Consider the following 23,882-nt stretch of genomic DNA (forward strand, 5'->3'; position numbering starts at 1 on the left):
ATTCGTTGGGAAGGCACTGAGCTTAGGATGCATAACTCAGTGGAGACCTAAGCTGAAAATCGCCAAAAATTCGCCATGTCGCCATTCATAACTTTAGGTCGCCACGGGCCTCTCAAATTCGCCAATTGGCTCCCACCACTGCACAAGGAAAAGGCACGATATACACTTTCTTAGCACCGTCATAGTCCTTTACCAACAGGGGTTCTGCAAAATCCGCTCCCGTTATTTCAAAAGGCCTAGAGTGACGCACTCGGTCACACAGAAGAGGGGCCACTGGTACCCTTGTCGCCTTCGCTCGAAATAGCGCACATGTTGAACACTTTCGAATCACAAGTTTTATGGCTTGTCTGGTACATTGAATACGTGGTCGAACATCACCCATCTTCTTCCTTTTAGGGGCGTAGCTCCTATTTGTCTGACCTTGTCACGCGCCCGGCGTAAGGCGTAACCGGCAGTATCTCCCGAACAGTACAATAGATGGTGCTGTCTCATAGAAGTACATACGAACTGCAGTTGAGTGATGATATTCTAGATGGCGCTGTACACAATCTGTGTTGTCATCACCATTTCTCGTCTCATTTCCTAGATGGCGTTGGTACAATAGAAGTGTGTGCAATAGTGCGCTTTCTTGAGTCGCCACTAGATGGCTGTGGAGTTGCCGCTACTCTCCGATTGGCAGCTGCGCGGGTTGTGCCTGCATGCGCGGGGAACGAGTGCCTCTCTCAGTCTCCTGGATCGTCGCCGTACGTGTCGGATCGTTGGTGGGCGAAGCGAGCGCCGCGGCGAAGCGAGTGCGGCGCCTGGCGGATCCCGCGACGGTGCGCGCCAATGACACCGCGGCGCAACGTGCACTCCGACTAGCGGACGCCGAAAGGCGAGCCCGAGAAGCGGCGGCGAAGCGAGCGCGGTGCCTGGCAGAACTTGATGGTGCTCGTGCGCGGGAAGCGGCGAGCAAGCGGCGCCAGCGGTCTCACATTCAAGGAGCCGACGCGCGGTTCGAGCGGCAATTTCTCGCTCATTCGTTTGGCCACAGTTGCGACGTGTGTGATCGACTTTGGTTCGATAATAACCTCACCGCCGGTTTCAGGCATCAGGAACGATATCTTCACCATACCTCACGTGTTTGTATGATGATTTTATCGGGCGAACCTCACCATCATTCACCTCGTGGATATGCTGTAATATTTTTCAAGCTTCTCCCACTTGAAGACGCCTCTGTCGAAGTTGACTGTCATTGTGCCACTGCTGTCAAAAATGGTGCTAGCCACTGTGCTGTATATTGACTCATCAGTCCCTGCAAAGTGTACAGGAAAGCAATGGACACGTTGAAGTGCTGGGCCAGTTCGCGAGCTGTACACTGGAGCATTTTCCCTGCTAGAGTGGAAAAACGCTCTTCTTTATTGAGCAGGCAACCAGTCCAGACAGTGGCTATTGAAGGTGTTGTACTTGCGGATGTCGTCGGAGAGCGTTGTTCGTGTGCTGTGGTACCTAAGTGTGCGGGGAAAGCTTCTGCATGGCGCAACGATTGATATAAAGACGTGTGACACAGAATCCCATTCAGGTGACAGGAATTTCCCTTCATACTGTAGCCGTACTGCTTCGGATTTTACGATTGACTTCGGGTTCTGGCTGACCATGTCCCGATTCTCATGAACCTCAAAATTGATCTTTACTGGCATTGGGTCTGGGGACTCTTTTCCCACGTGGATTGATCCGCCGTCAAGGCTGCCTTCAGACTCCATTACCACTTCAGGGTTTTACAGGTCAAGCTGAGATAGATGTTGATTGAAACGTGCCCAGTTCTGTGGAGTTGCTCCGATCAGCATCTCTGGATTCTTCAAGAGTGTGTCCCTGCATTCCTTCTGGTTTGATCTTGATGACTTCTTAGATGAGAACAGGTAGCCCCATTTGCAATAGTAGCCAATCACTGCAATGATATCGGTGAGTGTTCTCTTTTCGACGGAGGTCACCACGATCTGGCACACATGTGAACTATTGTGCCTGAAGTGCCCTCCTGCCGGGTCGTTGCTGAACTGAATGGTCTCTGTACCCAGGTACTCGTTGAATCATATTCCTGACGGACTTCTGGACCCTATGGCCGTCGGTGACCAATTTTGCACCACGATTCGGAGCCCCAAATATTCAAAGAGGTTGCTGCGCTCTATCTTTACTAGTGTCTTGAGCATCTATCTGCACAGTGGGCATGTCCTGCTGCTTCTGCAGGAAATTTGCTACTGGTTATATTTTGTAGGCCAGGCTTGCCACCTCTTTGTGTGCCTCTTGCGGTGTGCAACTGTCCTTCGGAGCCTTGAAGATCAATGAGAGATCACTGCGCAGGTTTGGTGCTTGGGAAAGGGCTTGTTACAGGTGACTTCGGGAGGACGCTCATCTTCCAGTTGGTTCCGAAAACACAATGTGAGTGCAGTGCCATAGCCTGGTCATCTAGCTGTTCCACGAAGTGCATGCCGCTGATTATATGATCCTTGAGGATGAGCCTGAGCGTTTCCATGTAGTTTTCTGTGGCTACCTCACTGTACAAGTTGGAACCTGGCGCAAGGAGCTCCAGTATCACTGCCTGCCTGTAGTTAGGGGTGACATCAACGAATGGTTGCCTTGTTGCGACTCTTATGGATTTGGACAGGTACCCAACTTCGTTCACTGCTCTCTCCCAGTTGTAGTTGAAATAGCTGGCCACCATCTTTCAAGACTGCTTGTACATTATGTTGATGTGGACGGTGTCCAATAAGTTGTGTAGCGATGCTACGTCGTTTGGAAGATTTTACTGGCCTGATCGTTCGCAGGTTTGACAAGAAATTCTGTTTATTGATCTTCTTGTTCCCAAATCGATTAGTTAGAAAGGTGATGGCATCTTTGTATGACCCCTCCGTGGCTTGAATGCCGTCTATAGCCTTCGCAGCCTGTCCTGTTAGATGGTTCTTCAAATTGTGGAACCGTTCGATGTTCGTCAGACTCGGCTTTTCGTGAACCGCGTGTTTAAACATGTCCCAGAAAGGTTGCCACTGCGTAGGGCTTTCATTGAAGTGAAACATGTTCAGTTTAGGAAGACAAGAGTCGACGAACCCGTGTATCATCTGATCTCGAAGGGCACGGCCTCATATCTTCGTTCTCTACATCGTTCTTTGCAGCACTGTCAGCGATTCTTGAAGCTGGCGCCTTGAGCTCCTCCATGTGGTGACAGAGCAACGACAACGTAGCAGCAGCGTTGTCTTCCATATTCTGCCAGGGAGACAATCTTCGGCGACTAATCGTGCTCGAGTTCATAGGCGTGCGCAGGGTTCCCCTTCAGCGGGGACGAAGTATGGCTCAATGTATGGCTCTGACATTGCGCCCCCCCACCCGATTTTGTCAGTGTGGGGCTGACTTTGCGCCCCCCCCCCTTTTAGGTGAATGAAGGGGGCGGCCCTCCCCCCGGTGCTCACGCCTATGAGGCCAAGGTAGGATCACATATATCCTTCAAGACTGACGTGCTTGTCGAGAATGCTCTGCTTCAGACGCTGATACGCGGCGACGTTCAACGGTGCAGCTATGACGTCCACCACCTCTAAAGCCGCCCCTGGAGGCAGGTTGTAAGGCGTGTGGCGATACCGATAAATCTATGAAGTAGTGTGGTGCAGATCAAAGATAGCCTCGACCTGGGCGAAGCAAAAGATCGGGTTGTTGCGCGACAACGTGCGAAGACGAAGCTGGAGGGCTGGTACGTCCATGGGGTCGAGGCAGCGTCAGACGGAAGGTTGCCTGAGGGTGGCAGGTTGTTGAGATCGGTCATAACTTTGGCCGGAGTCACCGCTGTTGCGATTAGCGAGGTCGCAGCGGAGCGGAAGACAAAAGGACCAGCGACGCATGCACGCAGAACCAAACTACGCCTTAACATCTCCAACAACAACATAGGGTACCGGGTGCTAATCAGTAATATGGTGGAAATATGTGCGGATAAGTTTATCGTTTGGTTGTACATACATAGGAGCACACGGTGCCTAATTTATTAAACAGAATATGGCGGACCTACACTGCTTCGAGTGCCTTCTGAAGAATAACAGGTTCGCAAGGCACTGATTTGTCCACAACAATTGCTACACCACAGCACAAGCCGATGCCTCGTCACGGTCCATGTGGAAAATAGCATATTGTCGCAGAAGAAGTGTTTGCGAAGAGTTCAGATGTCTCTCTAGGACGCGCAGCTCCTTGAAATAATATTTCTGCAACAGTTCTGTATTGTCATCGAGATTGTGGTGAAGACCCCTCACGCTTACAAGCTTACATGATATACTGTTTCACCACTGTCAAAACCAGCGACATCGTAACTGTCAACATTTTCCCGAACCTCTTTCCGCACTCAACTGAGCAAAGTTTTATTTCTCCAAAACATGACCAATGTCCATACTGAGCATCGCAGATGCATGGAAGGTGCGCTGTAGCCTCAGTTATTACCAAAAGGTCTCTTTATGGCTCAAAAGCTCTTTGTGATGGCACAGTGATATTTTCAGTTTCTTTGCCACATGATACGTTTTAGGCACAGTGAAGTACTAGTGCGGCCCTGTAAATGTCTTGTCGCTTATGTTAACTTTACTGAGGTCGCACAATGTTGCAGTCTCTACCTACGCAACGTCGTTGAAACGAAACGTATTTTTGCGATGCCTTCACTATGTAGCAGACGACATCATAAAGCCACGACTCCAGGTGCCACTGTAGCTGCGGGAACTTGCGTGAATCCGCGGCTACACTTATTCATTCAATCACCGATGAGCAAACTTACATGGATTGGGCTGCACCTGTTCTCTAAAACCAGTGCTGTCCTCCCAGCTCGCGGGTTCGGCATGGAGAGTTGCGGAAGCCTAGTCGCGTACCACCGACGCGACCCTGCGCTCCGCTCTGTCAGTGCCTGAGGCTCCTGACGGCGCCTGCGACAGTGAAGCGCTGGCGCTCGCCGCCTTTCTTGCAGCGCCAGGGCGGATGCAATTGCCGTGGCTTCTTGCCACATGAAAAATTTCCTGGAGCAGTTGTTCTTTTTCACCGTACTCCTCCTCGGTGCCCGACTTGCGCAAACTGCACGTTCACCTTTGAACCGCATAAGCACTGCACCGTCGGGGATAGTGCTGCGTACTCTTTAAAGCAATAGCAGACTTACTCTCCCAAGTTGGCCCAGTCTTCTTGCGCAAACTGAGCAAGCAGCAGGTCGCAGCGCTCACGTATCGCCCGCGGCCGATTTGCCTGCCGAGGGCCAGAGACAAATTTTCGGTGACAGAGAGCCACAGAGTTGGATTATGGTAGGGTCCTGCTCGCCGACCTCCCGCAACATGTAGATGTCTACCTCAATTGTAAAGCGAAAGCGCTTTGGCGGCCGCTCCATGACTGCAGTAATTCACCATGGCATTAACGGCCAACCTTCGCCCACAGGAAAACAAAGAGCTTTTCTAAGAACTATTGCATAGAACTATTACAAAATATCGTAGTTCATCGTTGCATTTGCAGCTGGAAACGCAGGGAAAGGACCGTCTGCATTCAGTCTAGTTTTTAAGCAGGTAATCATGTGTTTCTGAGGAAGTGGGTCCTCATCGTCACTGCGCTCACTCCGTGATGAATTGTCGCTTCCCGTCGTCCCCGTCAAGCATAATAATTATCGGCTTAATGTGGTCTGTACTGACGATGTTTTGAAAGAACAAAGCTTCACTCTCACGGAAGTGTCTTTCAGCATTGGCCCAGTTCACCGTAGTGAATTTTCCACTTCCTCCCTCAACTTGTTCTCCACCCGGAGAGTTTCAATGTTCTGTTTCTTGCTGTGACACCATTGTTTACCTGCGCCCAAGTGAGTTCAGTGGGGTTTAATTCGCAGTGGTAAGGAGGAGGTCTTAGCACAACACAACGAACATTCTCTGCAGCTGTATCGATGCGATACATCTGAAAGTGTGGCTTGAACGAAGACACAATGTCTAGCAGCTCCTTCTTGCTCATAGCGGCAACGTGAGGTACACCTTTTTCGGTGAGCCACCGCACAATTGCATCCCTCCGGGAGGCCGTTGTTGGCACAGCTTCGACCTTGCAGCAATGGTAGGGAAGGTTATCTATGACGATGGCACTTCCCTCGGGAAGTTTCTTCAGGACACACTGGAACCACTTTTCGAAACGGTTTCCGTTCATTTCTCCTCATGATAATATCCAGTCTTTCTTCCACTGAATACGTCCAAACAACCATCAATGAAGCCGTCCTTGCTGCCGAGCTGACTGATTATCAACCGTTAACCTCTCCCTCATGGCTGCTTCAATACCGCCGTAAGGCCCTGCATGAAGGCGTCGTGTGACAATGTCACGGAGCTGTCAGTCCACACTTTCGATACGGGGTACCCGGCACACACCCATCTTTCGTCCAAATAGTGTATGCGACGGTGCTCCTCTCGGTACGCTGCGATGTCATGGAGGTATCATTGCTGCCAAGCGACAATGTCATCCCGCGAATTAGGAAGCGCGTTTCTGCCTCTCATTTGTGCCTGAAGCCAATGTCTTGCATCAGGCGCCGCACCATCCATGGTGTTAGGTCAGGCAGGTCGTCGCTGGCTCGAAACTGTGCGGCGGTTTTTGTGGCTGTGGGTGCCTCGTTGCGCCGAAACACTGTACACGCATGTCCTCAGAGCACACTTCGTAAAGGCGTTGTACAACATGGTCTGACGGTCCTTGCCAACAGCTGCTGGCCGCTTCCGTGATGGTGTGGTAAGCACGCCGTCAGTCGCTTGGGCATCCTTCCTGACGATGTACACTGTAGATAAACTGACGCCAAGCATGCCAGCGACGGTGTCGCAAGCTTCAGCTACGCTTGGATATGGCTTTCGGTGCCGCAGCATAAAGTAGCAGTTCAAGATAAGTTGCCTTACAGCACTACCGAGGATGTTCTAACAAGTGGTAACAGTGCTACCATACCACTGTTACCACTTGGCACTCCATATCACTGAATTCTTGTAAAGGTAGCCGAGCGTAATCAAAGTCTAACCCATATTGTGTACTATGGCTTACAGCAGGTGTGCCGTTTAGTGCCACAAATGTAGTAGCATCCTCGATGTTGGTGAGGAATGCATTTGCCGTCACCTCGCAGTTTGCCTGTGCGAATACTCGGTAGAGTGTTCCAATCCAAATATGTTTTAGGGATGCTGTGAATTGATACGTATTGGGCGCTTTGTTGCAGCCGTGCTTTTGGCGAATGATGGTAATGAAGTTTATGGGAAGCGTGCGAACTGTAGCTTTTTGGTACGCATTCAGAGTAAAAACAGCGCGAAAACTACATGGACGCGACAGATGAAAGAGATACAGGTGAAACAGATTGCTGGCTGTTTTTGTTCCATTATTCATTCACGTAGGGGATTGCAAATATAGTTGCTGCCGCAGGATGTGGTAACCTCGTATTAACACCCACCCTGCACGGGACGAAGCGGGTGACATGATTCTTCTTGTACTCCTCATTTGCTGGACTTCATTTGGTTACTGTCCTGCACAGCAAAATGTGTTTCATGGGTGCCGAATAAACGACGTTGACAATGGCGCGTCCGGCAGCTTTCGTGATGCGGTGGGACACTCCATGTATTTATGGTAGCACCGGAAATTTCGCTTCTTGGTCAAATTGCTGGGGTGTAGTCGAAAATCGACGCAGCGTCCCTAGGATGACATCCGCTAAACCAGATAGAAGCTGTTAAGAAAAGCCTGCCGTCGTCAATCGCTGGACTTGTTGAGAGAAGCTTGTTGCAACTTGGTGAGAGCAGGGCGTAATTGAGGCGTTTTGATTGCGGACAGCGCAATGGCACGCTTGATGAGCTTGGAATGGTGAGACGTGAATGGAAGAAGACCCTTTTCTGAGAGGGGCGCATACTTGTGCACTGCACCGAGATGCAAAATGAGGTCAAGAAAACGCAACTGACCCTTAGCAGGGAGCTCCTCGGTGAATGAGAACCCGGGAAAGCACATCGAGTGCAATACATTGTGCCGCGTGTGGACGCACCCCAAAATTTCACCATACGCTCATCGTGCGCTGGTACCCCGTAATAATGGCGCCCGCGAAATATATGAAGCCTTTGCCATCCATGTGGCAGGTCACTCTTGTATTAGCTCCCCTTCTATCACTCTAACTGACAAAGAGGTTAACTACCACCCAGCCGGGTTTGCCCGGCGCCAAGCCAGGCAAACCCGCTTCGGTGGGCGTTGTATGGCGGTTGGTTCGTCCCCTCTGGCTAGGCGAGGAGGGTTGCCTACTCCTCACTTAGCCCGAGCTTTCTCAAAATAAAACTTACAAAATGGCTTTGTGTTTAATGTCTGCAATGAGTTTCATCGGCATGGGGCAACGGAAAGTCGTTTCACTGCACTATGGCGCTTCCACCTTATTCATCTGTTATAAGCAGTCACAATCTAAAAGACAGGTGGTGCAAACACGGACACACGAAAGAAGTCAAGACACCACAAACGCCGGCGTTTGTGGTGCCTCGACTTCTTTCGTGTGTCCGTGTTTGCACACCCTGTCTTATAGAATGAATAATTACCAACTAGCTCAGCTTTGTTATTCTAAGAAACCACAACTTTAACACATGTATAGTGCTGCGGTGTCTGTCCCCAGTTTTCTCGGCAAATGGCTAACAAGCAGCGTTGAACTACGTTGCGTTTGCGCGCACATGATGTGTGAAAAGTAATAAAGCATAATTAGTGTTTTAAATGGCACTATCATTTTTTATCGCCAATAGAAAGATCGCACTGATTTCTCAATGAATTATTGCTGCAGCTTTAGGATTCTTCTTGTACGATATTTCAGAGGATGTTTCTTTTAGACAATAGAGATGTTTTTATAAAAGTGCTATGAAGGTAATGTTGCTACGGTTTGGTACACGAACTCCACGTCGAGGCGGAAATACTTTCTCGTAGCTAAAAGGAAGTTGACGCGACTAATTAACAAAAACTCGTTAATTATTTTTAAATTGATCTGAGGGCAGGTGTTCATGTTACAAAAGTGTAGTGCATGTCAGTTTGACTCCTTAACTTTTTAATTGACCCATGGGGAGGTGATATTACAATGTTGTAGTGCGTGTCCGTTTATGCAATACCTATCTTTGAGAAATCAGAAACGCTGCAAGTAGTTCGAGTTTCTACGCGTGCACGTCGTACTAGCGCCGTAGAAAGCATGTACGTTCAGTCGGACGAGTGGGCGTTACACCTCCAGAGATCTTACCTGTCTTTGTATATTTCCTCAAGGTGAACGCGAATAGCACCCCTCACACACTACAAACAATGAGTTGTATGCTGCTGAACTAACTCACAACCGTCCTTCGATGAGACAGCCCTACTGACTTCGGATGAGGGGCCTAGCTGAAGAAACGCGTGTGCGACTTGTCGAACACTGTCTATTGCCTCGCGCTGCACATTTCCCGCCGTGGCAGTCGCAGCTTATAGATTGCGATGTTTTTTCGTGGAAGTCACGGAGCACACGCCAGCTGCACATATAAGTGCACACTTCCTCGAATTACAGTACAAGTATTGTACTGTAATTCGATTCATGTCGCTGCAAAGAGATTCATCTCTTTTGCATGCAGCGCCAGTGACTGCGTACTCAGCACTTGTCAGCTTCTAAACTTATAACACATGCTTCGTAGATTTCGCGCGCTTGCTGAGCAGCAAAGCTGCGCCAGATACGGGTGCCCTCAAAGCCAGGTGTGCAGGAACACCCACGGCAGTGATCTGCCAAATGTCTACCTCCGCCAATGAATTGACAGCTGCGCGATGCTCTCTCAGCCTTTCAATAATGCATCGGCAAGTTTGGTCTACATAGCACATTTCACAGGTGAGTGGGATCCTACACACCACACCCACATGGCAATCAATGAATTTCGTGGCGTGATTTTTTGTGCAGCCACCCTTATCAGCCCCATTCACACGACTGCACACGCGTGCGAGCTTGCCAGGTGCCGAAAAAACTGAAATGCCGCACTTCCCGGCCACCTTCTTGAGGCGATGGGAGAGGTTATGCACGTACGGCACAGCCACGGGGCGCCCCATTTTGGCTTCCTGCCGATTGGGGCCAGTGTGTATCCCGTTGTACGGTTCCTTAATCAAGCTTCCGGCAATGGACGCCAACAATTCAACGGGGAAGCCAGCCCTGCGTAGGCGGAGCACCTGGAGCTGAAGGCTGCAGTTGACCTCATGATCGCAAGACTTTCTGAGAGCAGCGCGCATGCTGTTTTTCGCGATACCTTTTTACTATCTGAGAATGCGCCGAATCGTAGCTGAGGACTGGTTTTTTTGGATCTCGGATGGTATCTCCAGCATAACTGACTTTCATGCACACATAGGCGGAGATCAAGAAACTGCACACATCCTGATTCAGGTAGCTCCAACGTGAATCGGAGCCCTTTGCCACATGCCTCAAAAATGCTCGGCACTTGTTGCACGACCTCTTCAGAAACCCCCGGCGTCGCTTCCTTTAAGATTACAAAGTAATCGTCTACATATCTAAAGATGTTTAAAATCTTAGCAGCACAAGATTGTTCGATACACGCACAGATACTCTTGTCACAGAAGGATAAAAATAAATCGCTTAAAACTGGAGCAATACAAGATCCAATACAAACTCCATCGTGTTGAAGGAAAGGAGTATCGTTAAAAGAAACGGTGGTAGATGACAGGTAAAATCTTCATAATTCCATGAAATTGTCAATATTTAATACCATAGCATTTTGGAAGGCCACAGGACCAAAGTCATCTATACTCTCACTTACAGCACAACACAGTTGCTCTTGGGGGAATAGCGTAAAAAAGATCGACAACGTCAACAGAGAAAGTATCTAACGGCTGCTGAGGATGCTCATGTTTCGAAAGAAACTGTAACACAGTCTCAGAATTGGCCACATGGTAAGGGGCATTCAATTCAAGGAAATTGAGATGCCTTTGCAGGAAGTTCGATAGGGTTCCCTGCCATGAATGTCTTTCGGTTACATTTGTCTTAAAAGGCATTCCTTCTTTGTGCGTCTTAACCGGGAAAAACATATCTAAGAGGTCTTTTTTTTTGCACCACCTATTGTTATTCACGTTCCGCAAGCTCATCGCATCACAAAGAGCCAAAGCTCCCTTAATTCTTTTCGCGAGCATTTCATGGGGAAAAAATTCTTTTTAACAGCTCAATCAGCCTTTCCTGAAAACACATCTGTAGAGAGCACAACAAATCCACCCTCTTTATCTGACACCAGAAGCGATGTTATTTTTTTTTCAAAAAGTATTATGGTATCCTGAACATGAAAGTTGGACCTGACACGCTTACGTCTGGACATAAGGCTCTCAACACCTTCGGAAACAACCCGGTTTTGCTCATCGGGCTCCACACTATTAGCGACATTCCTCATCACAGAAAGTAGTTCAACAGGGTAATCCCTCAATTCGGTTCAAACCTTTGGACCATTATCTAACACATTCCTCACATTTTCTGGCAAGGGGCAATTGCCAAGGAACGTCACCTTCCCAGACTTCCTCAGTGGATGCACGTTTCCTGGTCCAGGCAAGCAGCGAAGACAGAGTTCTGGCCCACAGGAAATCAGTCACGTTCGCGGCTGCTGCATGCTCTATCGGATCTCAAAGCAAGAAGCAGGCCCTCGCAGACTTCAAAAAGAATTGTGCGTGACGAGCTACCTGAACTACAAGCAGTAGGAGCCTAACCACCTGTGACAGCAGCACTCGCGCACGTCAGAGGGAATGAAATGAGACAGGGAAAACATCGAAAAATAGACCTCTACGAAATACCGTTCCTCATTTCTCTTGCCACAAAACGGCAAGCAAAACTGACTGACTGCGATTGAAGGTGGCCAACGTGGAGTTCGTGTGTGAACAATACTCTGGCTGTGGCATGGATGTTTTGTAGAAGCCGCGTTGAAATTCAGAAGAAACGAATGAGCTTCCTAGATGTATTATTGCTTGAAAATTTTGCATTGTATGCTGGGTAATGAAAATGGCCGATAGTTAAGTGGGGATTGTTTTGGAACCTGATTTGTAGAGTGGAATGCCTTCCCCACTTTCCAATCAGGAGTCGTCCTGCTTTTACGCAGCACTTAAAAGGTCACACTAGTTCACACGGCACGATTAAAATTAGAACAAAGAAGATTCACAGGCATGTCGTGTCGGGGAGGAAGTTTAAGCACGTCATGCTTGAACAACGACGTTGTGAAACCTTGTGAAAACACAGCTTAGTGTTGTCATGCCGAGGCCTAGAAAGGAAGCTGTACTTTTGACAAGGTTGTTGCAGTCGGTTACTTCTAGGACGTTCTAGTGGATCAGTGTTGCCATGGGAACCACCCAACCGGCCTTGTCACCCACACTCGTAAAGCAGACAGACTTCATCCTCAGGTTATTCAGTGAACGAAACTCCGACCGAGCATGAGTGACAGCCACTGAGAAGTAGCCAGCGTACCTATCTCTCTCACTGCGTTCAGCCAGAATAGGAATAACACTAAAACGCCCAGCCATGTAGAACCAGGTTTGCTTGACGATTATCGATAAAGTTCATGCACTGATCTTTGAAAGCATTTGAGAGTTCACAGAGAACAGGTGATTTACATGCACTGCCTCGGCAAATTCTGTGCACTGGAGGTGGCCTGCATCACTGACAGCGCACCAGGTGACGTCATGTTGGCCGCGACAGGGCAGTACTTGAGGGTAACTAATAGGAGTCAAGACAGTAAATGCTTCCACAAAGGCTACATATGCAACTTTTTCTCAAGCGTTACGCACGCGCATCACCAAAACATACTCGCTTGAACCTGTAGAAACCTTGGTCTGTTATGAAGGCTGTCAAATACCTGCTTGCTGGGGCTAATGCAACTTGATGGTACGCAGCGGCCAGCTCGGAGAAGCAATTCGGAGAAATCCAGTTCGGAGAAGTACTTCGCACCGTGCAGCTTATTTAATCGTTCCTTCCTGTGCGGGAGCGGAAACTTGTCAACAATTGCATTATTCACGAAAATCAACACAGATCCTTATGGAGCCGATCTTTTTATGCAACACTACTATTGAGGAAACACACCGAGATTGTCGATTGTGTCGATGATGCCACCCTTTCTGAAGTCGATTCAATTCTTCAGAGACATTGTCCCTCGCCGAGAGTTGCATCCGACGCAGGTTAGCAATGACAGGGGTGGCATCTTCAAAATTTCTTACTTTATGCGTGAAGTTTTTAGCGCACCCAGGCTTGCCATCAAATTTTTGCGTACACTTGGTGCCTACATTAGCCGGGACTCCATCAGGCCCTTGATAAGTGTGAAGGCGATCAATTCAAGGCAGTGAACCCACCATCAATTTGCAATTGTAAAGCCACTACTGCGTCTAGGCCCAGGATGTCGGTCTTCTCTAACCACGTAGAACGGCAGTATAGGCGGCTATTGAATGCGACTGAAACCGGCAAGAAACCCTGGACAGAAATGCGGCGGCGCGAGAAATCGAATAGCGTAGCGGTCGAGAATTGCAGAGGAATATATGTGTATGTGGTTCCTTCCCGACATGAAACTTGTATAAGGCCTGTATAAAGCACTTTTAAGCACCGGCATGGCTCTGAGGTAGAATACTGGGTGCCCACGCAGAGGACCCAGGTTCGAACCTTGTTCCATCCTGGATATTTTTTCTTATATCGTTTTAGATGCGAAGCATCTTATGGCGGAGTTCAATCCGGTGGTGGCGGTGGTGTGCGGCGTGACCACTCTTACTGCGCATGCGCAAGCCCTTTCCACACACCTCTTCACTCTACCTTTCCCACGCTCCATTTCCTCCTACCCCCCTCGCATTTCCTCCACTCCTCTCCGCTTTTCGCATTTCCACTTTCCCCTCTCCACTCCTCTCCCGTTTCCCACTCTCCCCCTTTCCCTTCTCCACTCGCCACTCTCCTTTCCCTTCTCCACTCGACCCGGACCTCAATGTCGTCCAGAAAGGCCACGTCCTCTAGACCGCCTCCCGTTGTCGCCCTCATGCGGCGAACTGCAGCAGCTGTTGGAGAGCTCATAAATGTCCTACGTGTATCTGCAGCAGTTTTCTGTTGCATACTTGTAATACTAGCGGACCCAACTCAGCCCGGATACGCACCAAGAACTACTGCACGTTTTTGTAAACAAGGTAAAAATATGCTGCGTTATTTTAAGCTTGACCGCCACCGATGCGTTAAAGTACAGGCGAAGCATGGCACACGAACTCATTTTTTTCCTTCAATTTCGCATGCCCAGCTGAGGTAGCTAATCAGGATTGGTAAAGCTCGAGGGTGCGGGCTCCACTCCTGGCCAGGGCAGCCGTATTGTGATAGCGACGCAATGCAAGAAGACCCGGGAACATAGATTTAGGTGCACGTTAAAGAACCACTGCGGATCGAAATTCACCCGCTCATCGTCACTACGGCGTGATATGTAACCATGTTGTTTTCGCGTGAAACACTGCAAATGGATACATCGCTCACGTGCATGCTTGCGGTTGCCGTTAACTATGAACCAAACCATCGACCGCGTACTCAGTTACACAACGTCATAGCTGTCGGGCTGCCAGAGTTGATATACAAAAAATGTATCCATATTGCCAGGATTTATAACAGTCGTTCGGCAATGAATATTTGCGTATGTATTTGCCGCGCTTACGCTGAAATAAACCTATAGATTTACGACCCTAAAACAGTGCCTGTTTCACTGCACGTGCTTTTCAGAGCACTGTATTGTGCGATAAATTACGGAAAGGCTCTCACCTCGTGCCTTGGCGGTGCTCTTGACGTCGCACCATTTTTTCCTCACCTCGGCGGGCGTTCGCACTATTCCCAACACAGCGATATTTGCCCAGGCCCTCTGTTTAGCCTGCGACCCTCGGGGACTCTCTCCTAGGCTCTCGATTGCGCGACGGTATTGTTCGTAGGGATCGACGAGGGAGGCCAGCTCTGACTGCGTAAGATTTTGTTGGCGCGCTTGCTTAGGCGGGTTCGCCGACATCTTGACTGACCAGAAATTGAAAGAGTAGCTTGGCCCTTTCGAAAATTGGGCTTTAGGCGTAGGCATAACCGCTGGTCACTCCGTTGAAGATATCCAATCCATATCGATGGCCAATCCACTGTCGAAAGACACCTACCACTACACGTCCGGCGAAACGCGGTCGGAAAAATACTGTACCTAGAGGAAAGAAAACGCCGCGGGAGTTCCTTATTGCGTGTACGCTAAACAAAAAATGGCATTCGGTTCCCCTTACTTCTTAGCTATATGCACAGGCTTTGGATGCCATCACTTAGCAGGACGTTACAACGCACATCACAATAATTAACATAGAGAAGGTACACGGTGCTGTTTGAGGTGTTGCTCTATAAAAAGCTCGCGATCTTTTTTTTTTTTTTTCAGGTAATCGTACAAGCTGTCGTGGAATACCCACGCACTTATTTGACATTATATAAACATTGCTGCAGTACGTGAAATATAAAAGAAAATCATTCAGTATTAATACCGTCGAACCATGTTTTAACGAAGCAGCATCGGGGCCATAAATCAGTTTGATATATCCAATACTCATTTTAACAGTAGCTACAAATACCTAACAGGTAATCTCACTCGCGTAAAAGTCCTGGATACAGAAACACGTCACCTTCGCTTCAAACCCACTATAAGCGAGGTAAGCCTTATTTGTCTCCTGGTGGTAAAAAGTTTAACAGGCCTTCCTTCACACTTACTTGAACAAGGGTGTGATCTTCGACTTCGCCGGGTGGCTTTTAGCACCTATTCACAACCGCATTGACAAAGAAGGGGCTGTAAATATTCCTGCTATATTTACTTTGTTTTTTTTTTCCTACCTTTCGACTTTTGAACCTCGTTCGAAACAGGAATTTCTTTATTACAGCCGATATTGCGGCAGCCCTTGCGTTTTCGGTTTCATTGTATAAAGAACAACTTTCATTTAAATGAAATTGGATGTAACCGGTAATTGAGAATATCTGTGCTCGTCATAATTAGGTAAACTGTGCCAAAACAAAGGAGAGGAGAGACACAGTATCATGCCACTTTGTCCTTGAATTTCATCATTGAGGTGTGGCCACTTAGTGACCAGACTCTCATCTGCTGTCCTATACTTGCTAGAGATCCTATGCGTGAATAAAGTAATGGTCATGGCATTAAGGGCTGCCACGGCTGGCATTAAGGTTTGCCAGGTAGAAAATGTGGAAAGTAGCCAACATTAAAAAGAGATGTTGTGAGACACATTACAGAGAAATAGTGAATCTGCCTGCCTGAAAAATCGCGAGCTGGACCGACTAGTCTAGCTCACGAGATTCCTCTCGACCTGAAATGGTCACATTAAAGGGACCCACGGCAGGTTTTATGCATGCTCTGAACACGCTGCTAATCAGTGGTTGAATTTCTGGAAACATGTAAGGACGACGAAGACTGAAGACGCGCTGAGCGCTTTTCCCATATTTTTCCGCACTGTTAGTCGTAGTGTGATCGCAAGTTCGCTGGCTCTTGGAGGATCTGAGACGCACGACTTGCGCTTCCGGCAGGCTGACTGGCACACTGATGAACGTTATGTTAAGACAACAGTTGCAGCTCTCTGTACGAATAGTTCCAAAATACAGATTAGGCGTGTTGAAAGGTTTGCTAAAGGTTGAACGTAGATGGCTACTCTGTTGCTCCTCACTTTTGGACGGTTGAAACTCGCGTATCCCTTTTGCATTCGTTTCTCCTTTCGGGACATTCAGTCATCTATCTCTAGCATTCACGGCACTAGCGCATTGTCAAGAAGGCGCCGCTAGCATCGTTCTCATTGACGCCACAGAACTGAACCGTGACCATGTTCTTCTAGAACCTCGCGCGAAAGAACGGGAAGCCAGTTGTCTATCAAACGCTGTCCCAGTAACGTAATGTTACTATAGTTATTCAGAGATCAAAGCACACCTCTATGTTCGCGACCATCGAGACGTTATTATATGTGTGCGAACAATTTCGCTATTGTCAGAGGCGAGGATATACTGCGGTTGCTTAAATCAATAGCGCTAAAGCCAAGCCTAGGACTTAGCGGTCCTTGTCACCGAGTCGCCTACTATCTTTTACGCAACCCTTTCTTTATCGAACACTCGCGATCTGCGCGGTGTTTCCGGGTCTCTGTCTAGCGCCTCTCTAGCGGTAGCTTTATAAATGAATCAACTCTATATACTCACTAAAAATTGCATATTTCAAGAGGGCGTTATGTGTAGTCCACGTATCCGAAATACATCGGAAGTTTGTGTGGAAACAACGAACACCTGAAATATATGCGTTGAAGTGGGCATAATTTGAACTTACCATTAACTGCGCACACATTTTTTCTGTCAAGAGCCGGCTGTGTGTGCTTGATTAGGGCGCTCATTACATGGACTTCTCTTACAGTGAGGAACGGTAAGTTTCCTCAGCAGTGAAGAGACAGCGGAAGAGCGCCTGGGCAAACAAACCTTGGTGTAGTTGGGCACATCACCTTCCAGTTTTGTATCATCACTTGGAGAACTGTGACAACCATTTCTAATGTCGACCTAAATATAGAAGAAGAAGTTGTGACAGTTTGTCACGGTGTACAGTATTGACCGTAGCAGGTTATCCTCAAAAATTAAAAAGGACGAAGCAAGCGTTCTCTGTAGCACACGCACATACAGACGTTTTATATATGCATAAACAACTCGCGTTTACAAAGTCAGCATAATCAAAAGATGGCTGTATACAGTCTACAGTTCGTACCTAAGAATAGTAAAAAGTCAGGGAGCACACACCACCGTTAGCACCGGCTGCAGAACTCAGGAGCGTCCCGGAAGCGCTGCTATGAAGTTGTTTGACGCTTTGTCCGACCGTTGACTTAGACTCCGTTCAGCAGGCTGCGTGTCACGAATGGGAACCGTTGGTGCACCGCCGGACAACTGGAGTCGGTGCAGTGTTGGCTTGCCTAAGGACTTCCAGTAGCCACAGAAAACCATATGCTTAAGGATAATAAGCATCGCCAGGAGCCAGGATTACTCGATGGCATGGCTGCTTCCGCCGTTCATTTTTTTCTCCATCCTCGCGCTTCTATAGCGCTTTTCTTTGTTTTTCTCCAAGATGCTCGCGCCACGAAGGCTTCTCGCATCGCTCTTCTTTTCTTTCTGTTGTCTGAATTACGGGGGCTCAACTTTATCGTCCTAACTTTACCAGTGTTCTTACATGCACCACATGATAGTTCTTGCTACCGCATTTATCACATATTAAGGATTTCACGTGTGGCCCACATTCTTTCAACTTCTCTATAAAAGCTTTCAATACACTCAGAAGAGGCCCAGAACGTACTGTGCTCTCACCTGTCAATATGGCAACAGGCCACGGCTTCACCATGCCAGGCACGAAAAGACGAAGAGCGCTTTGTTTGCGACACGGCCAGTCTTCCGACTGCCATTCTCAGCATAACCAACACCAACATCACACTTCGAGTCGTATTGCAAGTTTCTCTTTAACGAAATCTCATCAACGACGAGGGCACATGCCTTGTCCATTAAATCGCAATATTTTTTTTTCGGTTACCTAGTTCAATAACTGTTGCATCAATGCATGATTTGTAGATATTGCTAACAACCGATTTCTCAATATCACCGTAGCAGGCTGAGCACTTTTGAGAGATAGAGGTATGCTTTCGGGCTTCAGAAGCACAGGTTCAAGGTAAACTACCGGAATCCCACTGGCCAGCGGCGACCATACATGTTGACAGCTTCCAGGTGCGTCTGAATACGCATAATTTCAATGAAGTCTTAGTTCAGGTTCTTGGATGACTCCACCAGTATGCGTTCTGGTGAAATGGGGGATTTCAGCCGAGATAAAGTCCTTCGTATGTTTGATATTCTATTCAACTACTTTTGGATCTGCTTGTTCGTGCAGCCTACTACGACACTTTCGTGTTGGTGTGCATGGGGGCAGCTGTGGTGAGAGCCACGACGTGCTTGGCATCGGCTCTGCAAGGCAGAATAGACGTGAGTGAGGAGAGACGTTATTTGCGCACTACTAGCATACCTTGCGTGACAGCTGGCTCCACATCTGACCGCAATGCAGCTCCACTAGACGCGCATGGCATGGGTTCTGTCAGACAGAATAGCCGTAGTTGAGTCAGAAAGACGTTTTTTTTCACGCTCCTATGCGGAGTGGTGTTTACCATGTGCGTCGTTCCAGTGTAACGTTTATTTCAAATATACAGAACTTCTTCCCTGGCTTTGCCCTAATCGTGTCAGCAGGCACTTCTGTACAAAATGTTTCCACCCGTTACCCAGGGCGTGCCTGCTCGAGGTTGAGTCATAGGCCGAAACCTAAGAAGGTGTCAACCTCAGCCAAAGTGTGTGCTAAAAACGGTTTAGTGATTTCCCAGAGAAAGGGATGCTGCTGTTGGTGTTCTGGTTGTATGGGGTTACCTCCCCATGGAAGTTTGCAGTAGTAGAGACACGAGGATGCTAGAAGCCCCAAAAGTTTTAGTAGTGTTGCGTACTGTGCCGCGGAGAGGACCTTGTGAAGCCGTTCTAGGCTAACTTTTCTTCCTTGAAAATCGTAACGAGACAAAAAAGAACAAAAAAAGAGAAATACAGAAAATAAGACGTGCAAGAATAAAACTACTCTAAGTAAGTGAGCATCTTGCCACATGGGTAGACCTTCACGCACATATGGTTCGGGGGCCGAACGGACAAAGTTTTACATTTGTGGCCCAGTGGAGTCCGTACGCCGGCCAGGAAACGTGTTGTGGTATATCACCAGAGATAAAGAGACAGGCATCACATTACGCTTATTCGAAAAACAATGTGAAGCAAACGATGAGCAAAGGGTTCCTTCTCCCCCAAAAAAGAAAAAAAGTGAGAGATTGACGCATGCAAGGTGAATGAATGAGGAGTGGGGGAGGAATAAAAGGAAGAAAAAAAGGATTCCTTGCCCCCCAGAAAACAAAAATAAAGCGAAGGGATGACGATGGTTATCAGAAGACAAAGAAGGCAACCAATTTCCCCGGGCAATGAATCACTTCTTTAGAAATCAGGTTCAAGCAGATACCCACCAATGACCCCGCTGCAAGCCAGGCTAGTTCCCAATCCCTTATACGAATTTCTTTCGCTGCTCTCTTCGTACATGTGCAAAGGATATCGCGTGCGCCAAATGCCAGCCCCTTCGAACATTCACTTATGTCCTGCAGGCTGCCTTACGTGCACGCCCCAAGCCAGCTGCGCGACATGTGCCAAAGCACGTCGTCCACTCAATGCTCCCCTTCTGGGTGCTAGTGGGCAGGGCTTCCTGGTTTGGAGGCTGTTTATGCCAGACGGGCTTCCACCACTGGCGCGTCTGGTGGTTGGTCGGCCTGCATATGTGCATGGAAGACTTACGTCACTGTAATGACAGGGAAAGAAATTGTGCAATGTACCTCTAGAAATATTTACGTGACTCATTTCCACTTCCGTGAGTGTCACGTTGAGGATGAACAAGCTCTCACAAAAATGACCTCGATTTTAAGCACAGTTCACGCGCAATCATATGGTGCTGGGTTCGTCAAGGCAGTGTGCCAAAAAGTAGTCTGCATGCTTACTGATTGGGAGAACCCTGCTACCCGCCGGAGTAGGCTATTAACCCAATTAGTGCTGTATGTTTAAGCCAATGTATCACAAACTACATCGAGAAATGAACACTTCCATCTGAAAAAGGGTAATCAAACAATACGTATGTTTTGCACAGGTCTTTATCCATGACGACCAGCACGACAATGAATAATGAGGACGCCGCACAGGGCAGCGAATATACTACGGCACATTCTGGGAGGGCTACTCTCAACAAGTGCGCACCTGGTGTCTCCGGAAAGGCCGCCCACCGTTTCTCCCCGCCAACGACAGTAATGGCGTGTGCAACCTCGTGGATGCTGTCGCTGACGGACGACTGCGACAGGCCGATGAATTCCTCGCTGCTACACTAACACCACATAGGCAGTACTCAACTTGCATACCAAGCAGGAATTCGTCACCCTGGCCACGGCTGCCAGCGCTGAACTCCCGGCTCGAGGTGGATGCCGTCCACACAAAACCATCGTGCACCGAGCCTGGGTATGTGGGCTCCAGGGCAGTGATGCGAAGGGTTGCGTCACGCACCTGCAGTGTTTTGTGTGGGTTGAATGGAAGCCAGCAACAGCAATACAACCAGCTACATGCAGTAGAACTGCAACTCTGTGATTCAACAGCCGTATTTCTCTCAATGTATTTGCCAAGCGCAGCTTACGTTTTAATGTGGCTGTCGCCGCATCTCTGCATATTATTGCCTATGAAATTGTCGCGCATTCACTACATGTGATTTTCATTCCTGCATTTTTTCTTCAATACAAGAGAGTTACACCGATCAGATATTAAGCTTGATGTACCTCCTTTTAATCGTGTCATCACCCTTGACCAAACTAAATAGCGGCGCAAACTTCTTTTACCGCGAATGCCGCATTCGTTGCAATCGCTGCAGTTCGAGCCGCGCAAGATCCTTTAAAAATAGGGATCTGGCCAAAATTAGTCTTTCACATTCCTCCTTTCTGCAATCGAATAACAGCATGCACAAGAATGAATAAGATTGGATTTAGCCTCACCACCATGGCGTTGAGGGCGTAATACCACTTTCGGCAAAAGTACGCAGCTTTGTTGTTGTCGTCCCTGTCGTGCGGCGCCCGAATACAATGATAGTGCCGTCGACCGCCCCGATGCAGCCTGCGAACCTTGCGTCCATGTTGACAAAGCCTTCTTTCACAGCGGCGAATTCCTGGGCGCTGACAGGGCAGGCGATCCACTCATCGCCGAGGCGCTCGACAATCGCTTCGACGACAGCGTGAATGGAGCTGCTCATGCTCGCACAGCCATCGCGCCATGTCTTTCGTCAAGCGTTACCGCAGGCGGAACATCTCGGACATCGAGAAAGCATCGCGGTTCTCGCGGAATTCTCTTTCTGCCTGCAGCTGCAACCACTGCACGATGAACGGCCGCGCCATTTTTGTTCCTGTGTTCCCTTGCGGCGAGAACCAGAACTGCCGCAACTGCGAACAAGGCAAATTCAGTAACAAGCTTTCACTTTTACAAACAAAGTTTACATACACTACCTTGTGATAATAATAACCGAAACATGCTAGCAACGTAATTTACAGAATGACATCTACTCGTATGAATTGGAGGCGACACATCGAACGAGCAACTCAGTTTACAACAATACGGCGATCAATTTTGGGCACTTAATCGTTCTCATATTTTAAGCAGCAGATTTGGCAGGATGCAACGTCACCCAACGTCATACTGACGCTACAAAGAGTGAGGTCCTGTGACGCAAGGGCGCCATCAGTACAATGTCCAGTCGTGTTGCAGACATGACGGCTCTTCGTCAAGCGAGCAGAAGAGAGTATTTCCGCAGCGCGTTGAAAAAGTCACGTGGTACACGTTGCCAGGCGACCGAGACCGGCGAGACGCGTAGACGCGGTGTCTCCGGCCATCGTATCGATAGTACGCGCTCCCCTTCTGCGGTAGCGTTATGTTATTCGGCAGAGTCAAAAGCTGGGCTTGGTGTTCCCCGACTACTAACACATACAGTGCGATGGAGTTAGGAGAGCTTCATTATCTTTGTTTATTGCTAGCGTGCATGCTTGTTGTTGACATTCGACCGTCAGTTCCGTTGGATATCGTGCTTTAATTGTGGTCTAATGCGGCCGGACTGCTCGCACTGAGCTTACAAGAGTGCCCCCTACCTCTAGGCCGCACACCTTGATTTAGCAGCCCAAACATTGCTCCATTTCGTTGTTGCTGCAAGAATAAATTATATGTGAACAAAGCAGTAGAAAAAGCGTGCACTGTCGGCGCAGAGCAATACGACGTTCCGCGACGGGTATGGGGAGTGCGAACAAGGTTCTGTCTTTGGGAGAAGAAGGGGCGCGGCGGGAAATGTGATGGGAATTTGCTAGAGCTTGGGCGCAACGACGACGGGCCGACCCCGAGTTTCGAGTGAGGGAGGCGTGTCGCGGCAACTGTACGACAAAGCTCATCGGGAAGAGAGACGTTCGATCGCCCAGCAACGAAGGGAATCCGATCCTGGCTGACGAGTGGCCAAAGCAGGATCTCACGGATCGTTTAGCGGCGTTATGTTATCATCGCTCTATCGACATCTAAAATAGTACTTCGTAAAAAAGGCACCCCAAAGCCAAAGAAAAGGCACCAGCTCCGCAGTTTCATCAGTCTTCGCGACGCCAAGTCAGTGAAGCTGTGCTAAATTTTACCCTTGAATGTTGCATTTGTGCGCTGTGAGGTGCAGCTCACGCAGTTACTGCGTCATTGCAATGGCCACTGAATATGTTGTAATAACAAAAGGAAACATGGCACTGCCGCAGAACCCAACGACGGTTGGAGTGCCGCCGCGGCCGCGTCTTCGTTGTCTAGGCAACCGCGACCGCCGCTCGCGGAGCAGCTCTGTGTACCACGTCACTTTTTCAACGCGCTGCCGAAATACTCTACCAGCGAACAGCAGTTTCGATAAACCGCACCTTGACCGTATGCACAGCTTAGTGCCACATTTCGGTTTCGTTCTTAAACCCAAACCTTTGTTTTTACGTGATAAAGCACGGCGGAGCGTTAGTTCGAAAAAAAATGAACTATTTTTTCTCACGTTACGTCATCGCGGATTCCTGTGTGGTAACGCTATTTCAGCGCCACAACGCGAACCACCTCACGTGACGAATCAAATCAGCAACATGGCGGAATTTGACAATGTCCAGAATAGCACCCTGGGGACACCTAGCATCAGACGCCCCCGTGTGGCTGGAGAGACGGGGGGTAACTCCACGCGCCACAGTTTAAAAGAAAAAGAAATGTCTAAGAGCGTCTGATTCTCCATTGT

The sequence above is a fragment of the Rhipicephalus sanguineus genome, chromosome 11 (genome assembly GCF_013339695.2).
Source record: "Rhipicephalus sanguineus isolate Rsan-2018 chromosome 11, BIME_Rsan_1.4, whole genome shotgun sequence".
In the NCBI taxonomy this organism is placed as follows: Eukaryota; Metazoa; Arthropoda; class Arachnida; order Ixodida; family Ixodidae; genus Rhipicephalus; species Rhipicephalus sanguineus.